Source organism: Eptesicus fuscus, chromosome 8, assembly GCF_027574615.1.
Source record: "Eptesicus fuscus isolate TK198812 chromosome 8, DD_ASM_mEF_20220401, whole genome shotgun sequence".
Lineage (NCBI taxonomy): Eukaryota > Metazoa > Chordata > Mammalia > Chiroptera > Vespertilionidae > Eptesicus > Eptesicus fuscus.
This window is the reverse complement of record NC_072480.1, coordinates 1,994,207-2,011,763: the sequence shown is the minus strand read 5'-3', so window position 1 is coordinate 2,011,763 and position 17,557 is coordinate 1,994,207. Positions and strand designations below refer to the sequence as shown.

General features: G+C 40.7%; 1 protein-coding gene across 2 annotated transcripts in view; it reads left to right on the top strand.

Moving 5' to 3' along the window:
* Window positions 1-17,557, top strand: part of TRPC4 (transient receptor potential cation channel subfamily C member 4) — a 370,139-nt gene that overhangs the window by 288,349 nt on the left and 64,233 nt on the right. The gene's annotated exons all lie outside the window — the stretch shown is intronic.

Sequence of the window (17,557 nt, the reverse complement as noted above, 5' to 3'; positions counted from 1 at the left end):
TTTTTTTACTTCAAAATAAGATACGTGCAGTGTGCATAGGAATTTGTTCATAGTTTTTTTAAACTATAGTCCGGCCCTCCAATGGTCTGAGGGACAGTGAACTGGCCCCCTGTTTAAAAAGTTTGAGGACCCCTGGTATAGACATTTTAATGATGTTTAATGATGTTCTTCCAATCCATGTACATACTATAGGTTACCATTTTTTGTCTATTTCTCTATTTCTTTTTTCAATGCCCTGTAGTTCTCTAAGAACAGGTCTTTTATATACTTGGTAACTTTATTCTTAGGTATCTTATCTTTTGTTGTTGCAATGGTAAATGGGATTGTATTTTTTATTTCTTTTTCAGAGAGCTCATTATTGGTGTATAAAAATGTCATCAATTTCTGGATATTGATTTTGTATCCTGCTACCTTGCTGAATACATTTATTAAGTCTAGTAGTTTCTTGGTGGAGTCTTTTCGGGTTTTTTTGTGTGTTTTTTTTTTTATTTTTATTTTTATTTTTATGTACAATACTAGAGGCCCAATGCATGCAATTCATGCAAGGGTAGGCATTCTGCCCTAACTGGTTTTGCTCAGTGGATAGAGCATCGACCTGCAGCCTGAAAGGTCCCAGATTCTATTCTGGTCAAGGGCATGTACCTTGGTTGCGGGCACATCCCCTGTAGGGGGTGTGCAGGAGGCAGCTGATCGATGTTTCTCTCTCATCGATGTTTCTAACTATCCCTCTCCCTTCTTCTCTGTAAAAAATCAATAAAATATATATATTTTTAAAAAGTGTAGGCCTTCCTTCCCCCAGCTGCCGGCACTGGCTTCCCTCTGGCACCCGGGACCCGGGCTTCCCTCTGGCACCCAGGACCTGGGCTTCCCTCCAGCTTCCACCAGGCACCCGGGACCTGGGCTTCCCTCGCAGCCCCAGCTTTGTCCGGAAGGTCATCCAGTCTAATTAGTATATTGTGCTTTTATTATTATAGATCATGTCATCTCCGAATAGTGAGAGTTTTACTTCCTCCTTTCTAATCTGGATTTTTTTTTACTCCTCACTCAAGGATACTTTTCTATTGATTTTTTTGTGAGAGAGTGCAAGAGAGAGGGGAAGACAGAGAAACATTGATGTGAGAGAAACACATTGATAGGTTGCCTCCTACACACACCCTGACCAGAGCCCAGGCCAGGAAGGAGCCTGCAACTGAGGTACATGCTCTTGACCAGAATCAAACCTGGGATCCTTTGGTCCGCAAGCCAACACTCTATCCACTGAGCCAAACCGGCGAGGGCCTAATCTGGATGTTTTTATTTCTTCATCTTGTCTGATTGTGATTAGGACTTCTAGTACTATCCAGAGGGAAGCCAGTGCAGGCAGCCAGGGAAAGGAAGGCCTACTCTTGCACGAATTTTATGCATTGGGCCTCTAGTTTTGAAAAGTGGTGAAAGTGGACATCTTGTTCCTCTTCTTAAGGAAACACTTTTCATTTTTCCCCACTAGGTATTACATTGGCTATCAGTCTGTCAAATATGGCCTTTATTTATGTTGAGGTATGATTCCTCTACTCCCACTTTGAGAGTTTTCATTAAATAAAAAAGGTGCTGGATATTGTCAAATGCTTTGTCTGCATCTATTGATATAATCATGTGTTTTTTATCTTTCAATTTGTTTATGTGATGTATCACTTTGTTACTTTGCAGATATTATACCAGCCTTGCATTCCCAGAATAAATGCCACTTGATCATGTTATATTATCTTTTTAATATATTGCTGGATCCATTTTTCTAGTATTTTGTTGAAGATTTTAGCATCTGTGTTCATCAGGGATATTGGTCTATAATTCTCTTTCTTTGTAGTGTCTTTATCTGGTTTTGGGATTAGGATAATGCTGGCCTCATAAAAAGAGCCTGGAAGTTTTCCTTCCTCTTGACTTTTTTTGAATAGTTTGATGAGGGTAGATGTTAGTTCTTCTTTGAATGTTTGGTCAAATTCTCTAAATCCATCTGATCCAGGACTTTTGTTGTTTGGAGGTTTTTGATTACTGCTTTTATTTCCTCACTTGTTATTGGCCTATTCAGGTTTCTGATTCATCTTGAGTGTTGGAAGATTGTATATTTCTAAAAATTTTTCCATTTCACCCAGATTGTACCATTTGTTGGCATATAAATGTTCATACTATTTGCTTAAGATCCTTTGTATTTCTGTGGAGACTATTATATTGTCACTTTCATTTTATTTATTTGGGTCCTCTATCTTTGTTTCTTGATGAGTCTGGCTAGGGGTTCATCAACCTTGTTTATCTTTTCAAAGAACCAGCTCTTGGATTGTTTTTGTACTTTTTTTTTATTGTCTATGTCATTTATTTCCACTCTGATCTTTATTTCCTTCTTTCTGCTTACTTGGGCTCTCCTTCTAATTCATTTAGTTGTAGGGTTAGGTAGTTTATTAGTGCTTTTTCTTGTTTCTTGAGGTAGGCTTATAGTGCTATGAAATTCCCTCTCAGGGCTGCTTTCATCATGTGCCACAGTTTTTGCATGCTTGTGTGTTCATTTTCATTTGTTTCTGGAAAGTTTTTATTTCTTGCTAGATCTCACTGGTAACCCACTCATTGTTCCATTGTTTAATAACATCCTATTTAGCCTCCATGTATTTGAGTGCTTTTGAGGGTTTTTTGTGTTTTTTTTTTAATTGTAGTGGATTTCTAACTTCATGCTATTGTGCTTTGAGAAGATATTTGGTATTATATCAATCTCATTTAATTTGTATAGGCTTATTTTGTATCTGAACATTTGTTCTATCTTTGAGAATGTTCCATGTGCACTTTAAAAGAATATATATTCTGTTCCTTTGGGGTGAAATGTTCCATAAATATCAGTTAGGTCCATCTGATCTAGTGTGTCATTTAAGGCCTCTGTTCCTTTGTTGATTTTTTTTTCCTGGAAGATATATTCAGTGGTATCAGTAGGGTATTGAAGTCCTCTAGAATGACTGTAATGTTGTTAATCTCTCTCTTAAAGTTCAGCAAGAGTCTTTTTATGAACTTGGATGCTCCTATATTGGGTGTATATATGTTTACAAGGCTTATTCTTTTTGTTGAATCATTCCCTTTATTACTATGTAGTGGCCTTCTTTGTCTTTGGTTATGGCCTTTGTTTTGAAGTCTATTTTGTCTGATATGAGTATTGTTACTCCAGCTTCTTTTCCCTTTCCATTTAAATGGAATATATTTTTTTCATCCCTTCACTCTCAGTTTGGTGTATCTTTTGTTAAGAGGTGAGTCTCTTGTACATAGCATATATATGAGGTCATGTTTTCTTATCCACTCAGTCACCCTATGTCTTTTGACTGAATCATTTCATCCATTTACATTTAAGACTAATATTGATAGGTATGTATTTATGGCCATTGTTATTTTCTTTATGCCTATGATCTTCTTTCTATTCTTTTCTTCTTCTTAAAGCAGTCCTGTTAACATTTCTTGCATTGCTGGTTTGGTAGTAATGTACTCCTTTAACTTTCTTTTTTTTTTTTTTTGGTCTGGAAAGCTTTTTATTTCACCATTGATTTTAAATGATAGCCTTGCTGGATACAGTAGTCTTTTCATTACTTTGAATACTTCACACCACTCCCTTCTATCCTGAAGTGTTTCCATTGAGAATTCATCTGACATTCTAATAGGAAATCCTTTGTAGGCAATTTTCTGTCTCTCTCTTGCTACCTTTAATATTATTTCTTTCTTTTTGACATTTGCCATTTTGATTATGATGTGTCTAGGTGTGGGTCTCTTTGGGTCTATCTTTATTGGAACTCTCTGAGCCTCCTGAACTTGTGTGACATTTTCCTTCACCTGGTTGGGGAAGTTTTCTGTCATTATTTGTTTAAACAGCGTCTCTGTTCCTTGCTTACTCTCTTCCCCTTCTGGCATTCCTATAATGTGGATGTTATGTTTCATGTTTTCCCTGAGCCCCTTTATGCTATCTTCCTGCTTTTTAATTCTTTTTTTCTATTTGTTGCTCTAATTGAGTATTTATTTTTATGTAGTTTTCCAAATTGCTGATTCAGTCTTCTGCTTCTTCCAATCTACTTTTAATTTGTTCCAAGGTGTTATTGATATCAGGTATATCATTCTTCATTTCTTTCTGGTTCTTGTTCATAGCCTCTATTTTCTTTTTAATGTTGTTGTAATTTCCTTAAACATCTTTATAACCATTGCTTTGAACTCTGTCTGATAGGTTGCTTGCCTCCATTTCATTTCATTGTTTTTCTGTAGATTCCTTCTTTTCTCTCATTTGGGGGTTGTTTTTTTGTCTCCCTATTTTATCTGTCTCTCTGTATTTGCTTCTATGTATTAGATAGAACTGTTATGCCTCCCAGTCTTTGTGGGATGGCCGTATGTAGAAAGAATCTTAAGGGGTCCAGTGGTGCAGTCTCTTTGTTCACCTGAGCTGGATGCTCTAGGAATGCCCCTTGTGTGCCTTATTTGGGCTCTCCTATTGTCATTTGGACTTTATTGTTCATGTCCCATTTGTGAAAGGGATCTCCCTTCTGACTTGCTGCCAGTGAGGTCCAACCCCAATTGTCTGTCAGTTGTTATACAGGCACTGAAAGAATAGAACAAGACACAACAGGACCAAACCAAAAATACCACAATAATCGAGCTACTCAATGCAACAATAGTAGGAAAGACTAAGAAGGAAAGGGAAGAGAAATCAAGAAAATAAAAAATAAAAAGAATACTATACTAAAAGGCATGCAACCACATTCTTAGAAGAGATATAAAGAAAAAGGGGGAAAAAGATGAAAAATGGCTATATGGATGCAAGAAGGAAACTAAAAGAAATAGTATAGGAGGAAAAAAGAAAAGGAAACAGAAAATAAATGAAATAATAATGAACTTAAAATGTATTGATAATGTACTTTAGATATAGATAGAAAAAATAAAGCTAAAAGAAAGGATTATAAAATAAAAACAAAAGAAAAATTAGTAATAACAATAAAAATAGACAAAGTAGAATACAATCAAAGGGAACAAAGGAATTAGAGATATGCAAGAAAAGGGAAGAAAGAGCCAAAACCGGTTTGGCTCAGTGGATAGAGTGTTGGCCTGCGGACTCAAGGGTCCCAGGTTCGATTCCGGTCAAGGGCATGTACCTTGGTTGCGGGCACATCCCCAGTAGGGGGTGTGCAGGAGGCAGCTGATCGATGTTTCTCTCTCATCGATGTTTCTAACTCTCTATCCCTCTCTCTTCCTCTCTGTAAAAAAAAAATCAATAAAATATATTTAAAAAAAAAAAGAAAAGGGAAGAAAGAAAAAAGGGGGGTGGGACACACAAAAAACAACAACAAAAATCCAATCACACGTATATAGCCCAATAAACAAAACCGCTCACATTCTTATGCTAAAAAACCTTTGGGTCCACTATTTGTGGAGCTCACTGGATTTTGCTCTGATGTTGTTGTAGCTGGCCCCTTGGTGTATCTATCCTGACCCCCCTGGAAGCTTCTCTGGTGCAGGTCAGTGTGAGTCACTGTCTTTTCTGGCCCTGGGGAACCTGATTGAGGTCCAAGAGGTTGAAGCCTCTGGTAATCCCATGAGCAGTGACTCCTTGGGCCAAAGACTAGGTCTGCCTCATCGAGTCTCTCACCTTGATTATCCCTATTCTGAGCTGTACTTCCTTCCCCCATGGAGCTGGGCTCTGCCGGGGTATCCTGTTCTTGGCCAGGATGGTTTGAGAAGACTTGTGTTGAGGGAGGTGCCAGTAGCCTTTAAAAGAGGGTGGGGTGAGGGGGCTGCCTCTTTTTCTAATGCAAGCATGTCAAACTCAAAGGTTAACATGGGGCAAATAAACAAGGTTTAAGTTTATGTGGGCCACAAAAAAAACACACCAAATCTTCAATTTTCATAGAAATGTAGGTTTATTTAGATAGAGACATGCTGAATACAAAGGGCTGAAATAAATGAGTAATTGTTAACAAAATAATAGAACATTTTAATAAAAATTAATATTTTTTCTTGAACATTAACTTACCAGACACTAAATAACTGCACAAATTAAGAAGTGTAACACAAATAAACCTATTTTTCTTGTTTTCCAAAAGTGAAATATTTCCTGTTGTGCACACAAAACAAGTGAGTACAAGAATAATGATGTGGCAATTGGCTGCTAAAATATTCGCTGCTAGTATTAGTGGAGAGAAATGGTGTGCCCGCACGTAAGGCTTGTAAGGGAAATGAATGCAACACAATTATAGTAATCAGTCATTAGCAAACATTGTAGTCCATTATTAATAATTATGTATAACAGGATATTGTAAAAATTAAGTTGGGAAATTTTTATTAAAATGTTTCTTACATACCGTTATATTGACTGGGCTGCAAAAATATTCGTTGTGGGCTGCATGTGGCCTGCGGGCCGTGAGTTTGACATGCATGTTCTAGTGCCTCAGCTTTTTCAGGTTTGCTGGCACTTCCTCTCTGTCACCTGCAGGGGCACATATTTCCTGCTGCAGGCTGTTCCCCCTTGCCTCAGGTCACTGCAGATTGGGTCAGAAGCAAATTTTTGCTGGCGGGAAAGAGGGTATCTCCCCTGCATTCCAGATGGGCAGGGATGACCTTCCTGGACCTATTTTCTAGCCCCCTTTCTCTTCACCATCATGAGTTCTTCCAAGAAAGAGAAGGCCCCCCAGATTCAATGTTAAATGTATCCTTCAGACCCCTCCAGTGTAGACTGGCCCTGAGATCCACTGTGTGACCCTTCTCACTGGTCAGAGGAGCTTCCCAGGCTTCAAGATGATGGCGTGCTAACACTGCTCTATCCAGGGACTTCAGCACCAGGCTTCCACTGCTGCACCCACTCCACAGTCTCCACAGCCAGTGCTCTCAGGCCTCTTCTCTCAGACTCAGGCCCTCCTGTCTCACCTATAGATCTGCAGCCTCTTCAGTCTCCTCGTGTCCTCAGTTCAATAGGTCCATGTTAGGGGAGTCTACATCAACATTCTGGCCTTAAGTGCAGTTCCTGCCCCTGATTCCTGGTGGTGGAGCTGAGCAGCTGAGCTCTCGGGTGGCAGTGACAGCACAGTAGCAGCGGCAGTGGGTAAGTATAAGGCTGGGGAAGAGCCCTGCCAGGTCAGTGGTGATCACACAGAAGTGGCACAACGTCCAGACTGGGTCCTATCAGGCACATGGTGCAGGCTGGGTACATGCCAGGCATGCAGAGGTTTCTAGTTTGTTGCAGGTATATTGGTTTGAGTTGTGACCTCTGTGGGTGCACGTAGGTTCAAGCCCAGGCCACCTAGCCAAAGCTGCTCCCCACAGCCTCCTCCCAAGGAGGACCCTGTCAAGCCTTCAAGATGGCCCACTCTTTAAGCTGGAGCTATATGCCCTGGGAGTGGCTGTGGAGGTGGCGATAGTGTGGAGTCCCACAGCTTTCAGCTGCAGGCACGTGGGGTCTCACTTCTCTTCACTTAGGTGTTGGCAGGGCTTTGTCTATGGCAGGTGCGAACAAGGTCTTGCTGTTGCTGCTGCTGCTATTAACATAGGTGCGCAAACCAGGCATTGTCTGCAGTGGATGTATGCAGAGTCTGGGTTGTGTCCTTGGTGCACACAAGCATATGAGGTCTGGGGTGGGATGCCTGTGGTTTCTGGCCTTGGCTGTGGCTAGTGTGGGTGGTAGTGAGGTTGGGCACTTAGCTGCTGCTGCTGCTCCTCACCTCCTCCTCCCAAGGACCTTGTAAACCGTCTGTCCCCAAGTCTCCTCATGATTGGACTGCCCCTGCCACACACACACACACACACCCATGTACGTCCACACACTCTCCCTCTCACTCCTTCACTCACTCAAACTCTCTTCCTAACTCCGGTTCTTAAATACTTATGGGGATTTACATTCCTCTTTAATCTTTTGATTGGAGCATTTAATCCATTTACATTTAAAGTTATTATTTATTGCCATTTTAATTCTGTATGCCTGTGTTTCTCTCTCTCTCTCTATTTTTTATTATTATAGCAATTCCTTTAACATTTTTTGCAATGCTAATTTGGTATTAATAAACTCCTTTATCCTTTTATTTTTGTCTGGGAAACTCTATTTTTCCAACTGTTTTGAATGATAGCCTTGCTTGATAGAGTAGTCTTGGATTTAGATGCTTGCTTTCATTTCATTGTATACTTCATGCTTATCCCTTCTGGGCTGGAGAGTTTCTGTTGAGAAATCAGCTGACAGCCAAATTGGAGATCCTTTATAGGTAATACATTGCTTTTCCCTTGCTGCCTTTAAGATTCTCTCTTTTTCTTTAATTTTCAACATTTTAATTGTGATGTATCTGTGTGTGGTTCTCTTTGGGTTCTTCTTGTTTGGGACTCTGTGCTTCATGGACTTGTGAGACATTTTCCTATACCAGGTTAGGGATGTTTTCTGTCATTATTTCTTCAAACAGGTTCTTTTTTGCTTTCTCAATTTATTCTCCTTTTGGCACTCCTCTGATGCAAATATTATGTTTCATGTCCCACAGCTTTCTTAAACTGTCTTCCTGTTTTGTTCCCCAATGTCTGATTGAGTGATTTTTTTTTTTACCCTGTCTTCTAATTCGCTGATCTAATCCTCATCTTCCTCTAGTCTGTTGTTTATTCCTTCTGTTGTTTTCTTTATTTCTGTTATGTCATTCTTTGTTTCCAACTGTTTTTTCATAGTTTCTATATCTTTTCTCATTCTGGTGAGCATCCTTATAATCATTATTCTGATTATATTTCATTTATCTCTTCTCCTGGATAATTCTCTTGTCCTTGTATTTGGAGCGTGTTTCTTTGCTTCCCCATTTTTGTTGCCTTGTTTGAGTTTGCTTCTATGTATTAGGTGTATCTTCTCTGACTCCCAGTCTTGGTAGGGTGGCCTCATGTAGTAGGTGACCTGTGGGGCCCAGTGCTGCAGTATTACTGATCACCAGACCTGGGTACTCTAATAATGCCCATTGTGCACATTGTGTGGACCCTCCTGTTGTAATTGGGTCTTGATTGCTATTGGCCCATAAAGTGTTCAGGCTGCTATGCAGATGCTTATTACAGAAAGTGGAATTCACCTCCATAGGTTTTATAGCCTGCCAATATCTTCCTTTTGATATACTGCTTGTGAAGATTATTGGATCCTATTCTGTTCTTGTCTTAAGCTGACCACTGGGCTTATTGGTTTTGGGTCTCTTTGGAAGGTGCCTGGCACAGGTCAATATCAGGTGCTGTTTTGACTGGCCTGGAGTACTCTGTATGGAGCTATCAGCAATCCACAAATTGTGGCTCCCTCTGCTGGGGCTGGGTATATGCAAAAAGGACCAAAATGCACATAAAGGTCTGCTTTTCCTAGTCCCAGTCCCAGAAGCAGGTTAGGCAAATACTCAAAGCATCCCAATATCTGCCTGTGCCTACAGGCTGACTGTTAGTCTCAGTCACTTAATAAACCTCTCTCTCCTGAGCCATCTGCTCCATGTTCTCCTCATGCAGCTCTAGTCCACTCTTTTATCCCTCTGTTGGAGCCCAAAGTGAGTGGCTGCAAATGAAATTTAATGTGTTGGCCCTTTAAGTGATTGTCTGTGTTTCTAGCCATCTCTCTCTGCCTGACAAAACCCCCAGTGCTTTTTACAGCCAGATGTTATGTGGGCCACTTTCCCAGTTCTGTTACTCTGGAGGGGAATCCAAGCTTGGATTTGGAACCAAGACTTCTCAAGGAAAACCCCAGCATCTAATATATCCCTCCAGAACTTCAGCTGCTGCACATGAGGGCCTACTCATCCCTCTCATGCCTCTGTACTTTCTACCAGTCTTGATGTGGCCTTCTCTTCATGTTCTTGGTTATAAGGATTCTCTACTAGTCTTCAGTTGTTTATTCAGGATGATTTTTCCACATTTCAGTTGTTAGTTCAGTTTGGTCCTAAGTGAATGCCCGTGTAGCTTCCACTATATTCTTGACAGCTTCAAGAGCTATCTTTATTTATTTTTTAAAATTTTATTGAATTTACTGGGGAGACATTGGTTAATAAAATTATATAGGTTTCAGGTATACAATACTATAATACATCATCTGTACATTGTATTGTGTGCTCATTACTCCAAGTCAAGTCTCCTTTTACAATCATTTATCTTCCCTTAACCCTCTTCTACTTCCCTCCATCCCCCCTTTTTCTCTGGTAATCATAATAATATTGTCTGTGTCTTTGAGGTTTTTCTTTTCTTTCTTAATCCCTTCACCTTTTTCACCAACACCCCCTAACTTAAACCAGACCACAAAATCAAGTCCATCAATGCCTGTCACTACTGAGCCATTAAGCAGAGACAAGATTGAATCATTGTTGTGTGTTTATTTCATATTGCCAACAATGTGGAGTGAGCAACAGTGATGATTCTCTGAAAAAAACCCTGCTCCCTGATGATTGATTTTAAACAAAATCTTATATAGGGTGAGTGGGTAGAACAAAATCTAAAGTTAGTGAGCTCTCAGGATCTGCCTTTTTTCATTGTCCCTGCAAAGATTAGCTCTGGAACACTTCAAAGATTAGCATGAAGTGCTGTCTCCCTTCATATAGGTTCTGTCAGTTACCTGGGCTCTGGGCTGCCTTATTTCCAGGACCCATTCTCCTTGTAACATGTCCTTCCTTTTCCCAGGACCTGTAAGAAAATCTTGTCTATATAGTGACTAGCTATTAAAGAACTGTGATTATATTTATTTTATGTGACCCTCTCCTATTATCCCCACCCCGTGTTAGTTTTAAATCTTACCATATATCTATGAGATTAATTTCATATGGAAAACATCTTGCTGCTTAAGTGGGTTGGAGTCCTGCCTATCCCAAGGTATCACAGTTAGCTTATAGATGGCCTTCATTATATTTTCCACAGGTGAGAGGGGGAGTTGGAACATGGGATAGGGCCCATGTAACTATTTGTTATACCAGTACCATAATATGGGAATTTTTCTTTTCCACTCCCATACAATCTGCCTGCTATATCTTCCACATGTGTTCTGGGGAGTGAGGAGAATGGGTCAGACATTGCATTTATACTTTATAGTAATAATATACACAGTAAAGGAATAACAGACTTATGCATGTTAGTATCACAATATATAAAGCAGATCTCCCAAGAAAACTTTTCAAATCATGTTGAGATTGGACTATTCTGTCAGGTTGACTGGATTTGTTTTCCAAGGCAACCCAGCAGTATCAGAGAGGGGCATCTTTGAAACAACAGTCTGAAACATTGGACTGGAGAGCCATTTCATCAGCTCATCTTGTAAAGATATCAACCTGCACTGAACTAAGGAGAATAAGAAATGTTTTGTAGGCACCAATAGGCAAATCAGGACCAGTGGGTAGTATACAAGCCATTGCTCTATCCTATGTAAGAATAGTGGCCTGTTCAAGGGATCTTCCTGGTCTTCTATACTAAACCTTTTGACCGGTGATGTCCCCTCCAGCCTAGAATACTAGCTAGAAGAGGAGGAATATAAATCTACCAGATAGAATAGTAGTTGGCCACTTACTGATTATGGTAGATTTTGAGAAAGTCCTGGGCAAGACCTTCCCCACATGGGTCTGAGAGAGTGCAATAGTAGGTACCACTTTGAGTTTTTGAGAGCCAGGTTAATACACTAGCAAGAGGAGGTTATTTTCCACACCCCAACAAGATCTTATCTTAGCAACTGTTGCTTGAACCTGCATTCTCAGTGGGGATGCCCACGTCTGCTACTGTATCTGGTTGGGGCTTTTCGTTCATGGTTGGTAGTAAATTAGAAAGTCTTATGGTCTAATCTTATAACAACCCTTCCTCAGTTTTTAGGGAGTTTTTCAAAAGTTGATTATAATGTTCTATCTGTCCAGCTCTAGCTGAATTATAACAGAGGTGTAAATGCCATTTAATGTTGTGGCTTTCAGCCTAGCCATGCACATAGTGTTCTGTAATTGCCAACAAGGGACACAAATGCTGCTCTGCACATACAGAACACTGTTGACAAACTGTGATGATGTCTGTCATTTTAAGTGGGAGGCCACAGGCTTTAGCTATTGCTTATAGGATGTTCTGCCCTGTATCTTTAATTTTCCTCTGTATCCAGGTCTTCTTCTGAGGCCTCTTCTAGCCACTGAATACAAGCACACGCATTCCCTTCATCATTCCCTGGACATTGTAATGACTGATGTCTTGGAACATGACAGAAGATTGTTTCCTTAGTCTATACAACTGTCCATATGTCAGCTTACACAATTTGTCCCCACAAGGGTCTGTTGTTGATAGTCCAGTCCTAAAAATGCTATTTAGGGGCTTGTCCTATGCATGAGCCATCAGTATACCATGCTTCAGGTGAAACTGGAACTGTACCTGCTTTCACTGCCAGAGGAACAAGGCTTCTCAAGTGTCTTTTTGGCATCTTCTTCTGACACAAAGATGACCGGTTTCAACAGTGAATGCAATTATTGGGTAAGAGGGGATTGAGTGGACATGTCTACTCTGCAGGTAAACACTCTATCTCATTATAGTTTGTACCTATCTGCAGCAGATTTGGGGGTGTGAGATACATCATGTAGCCACCCCATGATGGGATAGGTGGTCTGCACTATTAGACAGAGCTTCCAGTTGTAGGCTCTGTTGCTTGTGGGACATGATATGTGGCATAAACCTGTTTCTCTATTAGACTGTATCTTTTTTCAACCCCTCTCCATACCTGGTACCAAAACCTTTTTGGGATGTAAAGTCTTTCCTGTCTCTACCAGAAACCCCCATGACATCCCCTCCTTGGTTACATGTACATCCAACTCCTCAGGTAGGACTGGATTATAGATACCAAGATACCAAGCACCTATACCTGTTTAATTGCTCTTTTGCCTCCTCATGAACCAGCCGTTGCTTTTCCTGCCAAACCTGCTGTTGTCCCTTGCTTATAAGAGCATACAAAGGTTTTAGGTGCACAGTTCTACAACACATACTGCATTGTTTGTTCACTACACCAAGTCAAGTCTCCTAATACAATTTATTCCCTCTATACCATTTTCTCCCACCCACCCCCATCCTTTTCCCTCTGGTAATCTCCATACTGTTGATTGTGAGTTTTTCATTTACAACAGTCAATATTTGGACTCAGTCAAAGCCAATCTTAATTCCTTAAAATTTTCTGGTGCCATTCAGAGTCTGTTCATGCCTCTCTTAAACATGACAGGCCACTCCAAGTCTTGGTTAATAAAATAAGTTTTAAATTACATCCTATTATAAAGAGAACAGATTCTCTTTGAATTCATACAAACAACCAATTGCCATGAAAGTTAAATAGTACTCACTCATTAAAATTTTTCAAATTCTAGAGAGATCAGATAGAGAGGGAAATATAAGTGCTTTAATATTGCTTATCCTATCTAATAAAAGAGTAATATGCAAATTGACCATAACTCCACCACACCATCAAGCCACGCCCACCAGCCAATCAGGATTATGTATGCAAATTAACCCAACCAAGAAGGCTGCAGCCACAGAGAGAGCAGGAGACTTGGGTTTCCCCAGCAATGGAGGAAGCCAAGCTTTCTGCACACTCTGGCAGGCCCAGGCCTCAACTCAAGGCTACAAAATTTCAATTATAGAAGATAAATAAATCCCAACAAAATGGCGGTAGCCACAGAGCTGGAGAGAGCAGGAGGCTTGGTTTTCCCTGGCAAAGGAGGAAGCCAAGCTCCTGCAGCCCTGGCCTGCCTTGGCCTCTGCTTAAGGCTACAAAGTTTAAATTATAGAAGATAAATGAATCCCAACAGAAATGGCTGTGGCCATGGAGCAAGCAGGAGGCTTGGCTCTACTCAAGGCTACAAAGTTTCAATTATAGAAGATAAATAAATCCAGATACTAGGGCCTCCACTTGGGTCACCAGGGGGTGTGGCCAGCCTGCAAACCACCACAGGCCCCTTGCCCAGGCTGCCCCATGCCCCAAGGGCACCCCCACCCTGATCCAGGACACCATTCAGGGCAAACCAGCTTGCCCCCACCCATGCACCAGGCCTCTATCCTATCTAATAAAAGAGAAATATGCAAATTGATGGTCACTCCAGCACACAAGACGGCTGCCCCCATGTGGTCAAAGATGGCCACCACAAGATGGCCAGCAGGGGAGGCCTGTTGGGAGGGACCAGGTCTGTAAGGGAGGGCAGTTGTGGGAGATCAACCCAGCAGGGGAGGGCAGTTGGAAAGGACCAGGCCAGCAAGGGAGGGCAGTTGGGGGCAATCAAGCCTGCAGGGGAGGGCAGTTAGGGGTGACCAGGCCTGCAGAGGAGGGAAGTTGGGGGGGACCAGGCCTGCAGGGAGGGCAGTTAGGGTTGACCAGGCCTTCAGGGAAGAGCAGTTAGGAGTGACCAGGCCTGCAAGGGAGGGTAGTTAGGGGCGAACAGGCTGGCAAGGGAGCAGTTAGGCATCAATCAGGCTGACAGGGGAGTGGTTAGGGGGTGATCAGACTGGAAGGCAGAAACGTTTAGGGGCAATCAGGAAGGCAGGCAGGTGAGCAGTTGGGAGCCAGCAGTCCTGGATTGAGGCAGGCAGTTGGACATCCCTTGAGGGGTCCCAGATTGGAGAGGGTGCAGGCTGGGCTAAGGGACACCGCCCCCATGTATGAATTTCGTGCACCGGGCCTCTAGTTAAGGTATAACTTACTAATCTGCTTTAATATTTAAGTTTCATTATGTCTGAGAAACAAAAAAATTAAACAATGAGTAATATTTTCAACAAAAAGTTACAAAAACTACAGTAATCTTCAGTTTATTCAGTCCTCTAATCAATTTTTGTTTCCTTGCTCATTCATCAATACTTCCATACATTCATGTGTTGCCCAGAGTTCTAGTAATCTTCACCCAGTTCAAAGAGATGATCTGAAAATTTGTTCTCAAAGGCATGTAATTTAAGGTAAATCAGAGTCCTTTCCATGGATTGCTCAGAAGATGTAGCAGTTTTGAAAATGTATTATAATAAAATAGTGACTGTCTCTAAATGACAAAAAAAAACTTAAAATAACATGGTTATAGATTTTATTATAATGTGATTGACATGAAACCTTGCCCTTTTTCCAAGACACAACATTTCAAAATAACAATCAAAGTTGTAAATAAAAGTATATCAGAATTTTGTAGACTCTTGGAGATTTTTATATTATCTCTAGAATATATTTTTAAATATTGTATATAGTAATGGTTTCTTCATTTGACAAAGTTTTCCATGTACATTAAGTATAAATTTTTCCTTCATAAGGAGAGAAAACAAATCCTTGAGGCATTCTATGGACCCACTGGAATAACCCAAATCCAATTCTAGGTCAACAAAAAGTCTCTTCAAATCCAAACATATTTGGAGGCTTTCAAACATATTTAACCAAAAATCATATATCATTATGAAATAATATTAAATTATTTATTAATCCAAAATGACAACAAAGTTATTAAACACAAACACAGGCTAGCAAAACTTCAGTTATTAGGATTAAGAAGATGGGTTTTTCTGTAATCAAGTACCTGATTATAATAACATAACATATTACCATTTTAATAATGTATACACCCTGTGCTTTCTAGGCAGATACAGGAAAAACCTTTTTTTCTCTTTTCTATATCCTTCTTGACTATTCCTTTTCACTTTTTTTATTTTTTCAATTTTTAGAAAACTTAATTTTTAGTGACAACTAAAAGCAATCAAATAGAATTTTTTTGGCAAATTTATGAAAACATTTCATAACTTTCAGAAACAGGCTTTTTTGTCCATTGGAAAATACATTTACATTTTAAGAGGCATAACAGAGATAACATAACGTTGGCAACACTTAGGAGGCTGGAGAAAAGGCAGGGGGAGAAATGAGATATTTTGCTCCACAGCTTGTTACCAGGACTGAAGCAACTACGGGATCTCAAGGGGTTTTAATGTAAAAATACATTTTTTTTCCCTTTACAGGTAGGGAGTGTCCCCCACCCCCTTGCTTCTGCAGCCTCATAAAGACACCTCTGCAGCTCCAGCCCTCCAGGAGGAAAACATGAAGTGTTTAAAATATTTAGTTCCCTATATATTTTTTTCTGAGTAAAATTCTTATAATGTAACAATATGAAAACTGGTACATAAGAGATCTTATCCCATTTCAAAACAGAAACAAGAACAACATCTAAAGCAAACAAATGAGCCAAGCCTGCATGGCTCAGTGGATGAGCATTGACCTATGAACCAGGAGGTCACAGTTCGATTCCCAGTCAGGGCACATGCCCGGGTTGTGGGCCTGATCCCTGGTATGGGGTGTGCAGGAGGCAGCCAATCAATGATTCTCTCTTATCACTGGTGTTTCTCTCTCTCTCTCTCTCTCTCTCTCTCTCTCTCTCTCTCTCTCTCTCTCTCTCTCTCTTCCCCTTCCTCTCTGAAATCAATAAAAATATATTTTTAAAAGATAAGGCAAACAAACGAGCACTCTCAAAAGGAGGGACTGGGACACTAGCCTTCTAATCCCACATCAACTGGTACAGAAAATGACTTTCACAAGGTCTAAATAGCACCAAGCCCAAATGGCAGAGACAGAGAATTCCCTTGGTTCATAAAACAGCAAAGAGCAAACCAAGTCCCCAAAAGATAAGAAAGCAAGCAAAGAACATCTGTAACCAAACCAAAACTGACTTCCTCCCACAGAGGAAGTGGAATTAAAGTCACAGAGTCTTTCCCCTGCCGAAAGAGTACTACAGATGACTCATTGTCAAGTCCCAGATGGCTAAAAAGTCCAGATGGCATTGATAGAGGACTCCCAGCATGCTCACTGGTTTGACTTAGTCAAACTTGAAGTCCGTTGACTCCCCAGAGACATGTTTACTTTCAGTAGCTAAGCTTTTCAGGCAGTGGATGCTTTGGAAGGGAGAGCAAGGAGAGTCCCCAAAATAAAGAATTCTTGGCAGCTACTGGGAAGTTCCTGCAAACCTTGACATGGAGTGAGCCGACCATAAGCAGCTGGTGCCCCAAACTAAGTGGGATATGCCCCCATCTTCAAACAAATTAAACCAAGTAACAAAGAGACACAAAACAATTATCAACAGAGACAATATTTTCAAGTATGCACAACAGACAGATGAGAGTTTAATGGCTGACCATGCCCTCTTATCTGGATAGTCACAGAATAAAAAAGAATGCCCTGAATTAGGAAGCCAACTGAAGCAGAGCAATATCTCAACCCATAGCCAGTCAGGTTCAGAGACTAAGCAAGAACCCTAGGAGTGGGGGTGTGTTTTGTAACCTGGAACTGATCGGGCTCAACCCAGTCAGGGACCAGCAGATGCTTCCCATATCCATACAAAAAAAAAAAAAATACTCTATTCAACTTAAGTGAAATGATGGAGATTGCTGTGAAAGTGGAACTCAACAGGAAAATTCCTGGCAGCACTGCAAGTAAGAAAAAGAGTCCCAATTTCAGCCCCATAAGCCCCCAGTCCAGGTAGCCAGCAGGATCTCTGGTACTTACCTGTGGAAAAGTCCCACTTTTCAGTCCTGCCACAGTCACCAAATTTTAAACTGGACCCCAAAATCAAGTCCGTTACTGCCTATCACT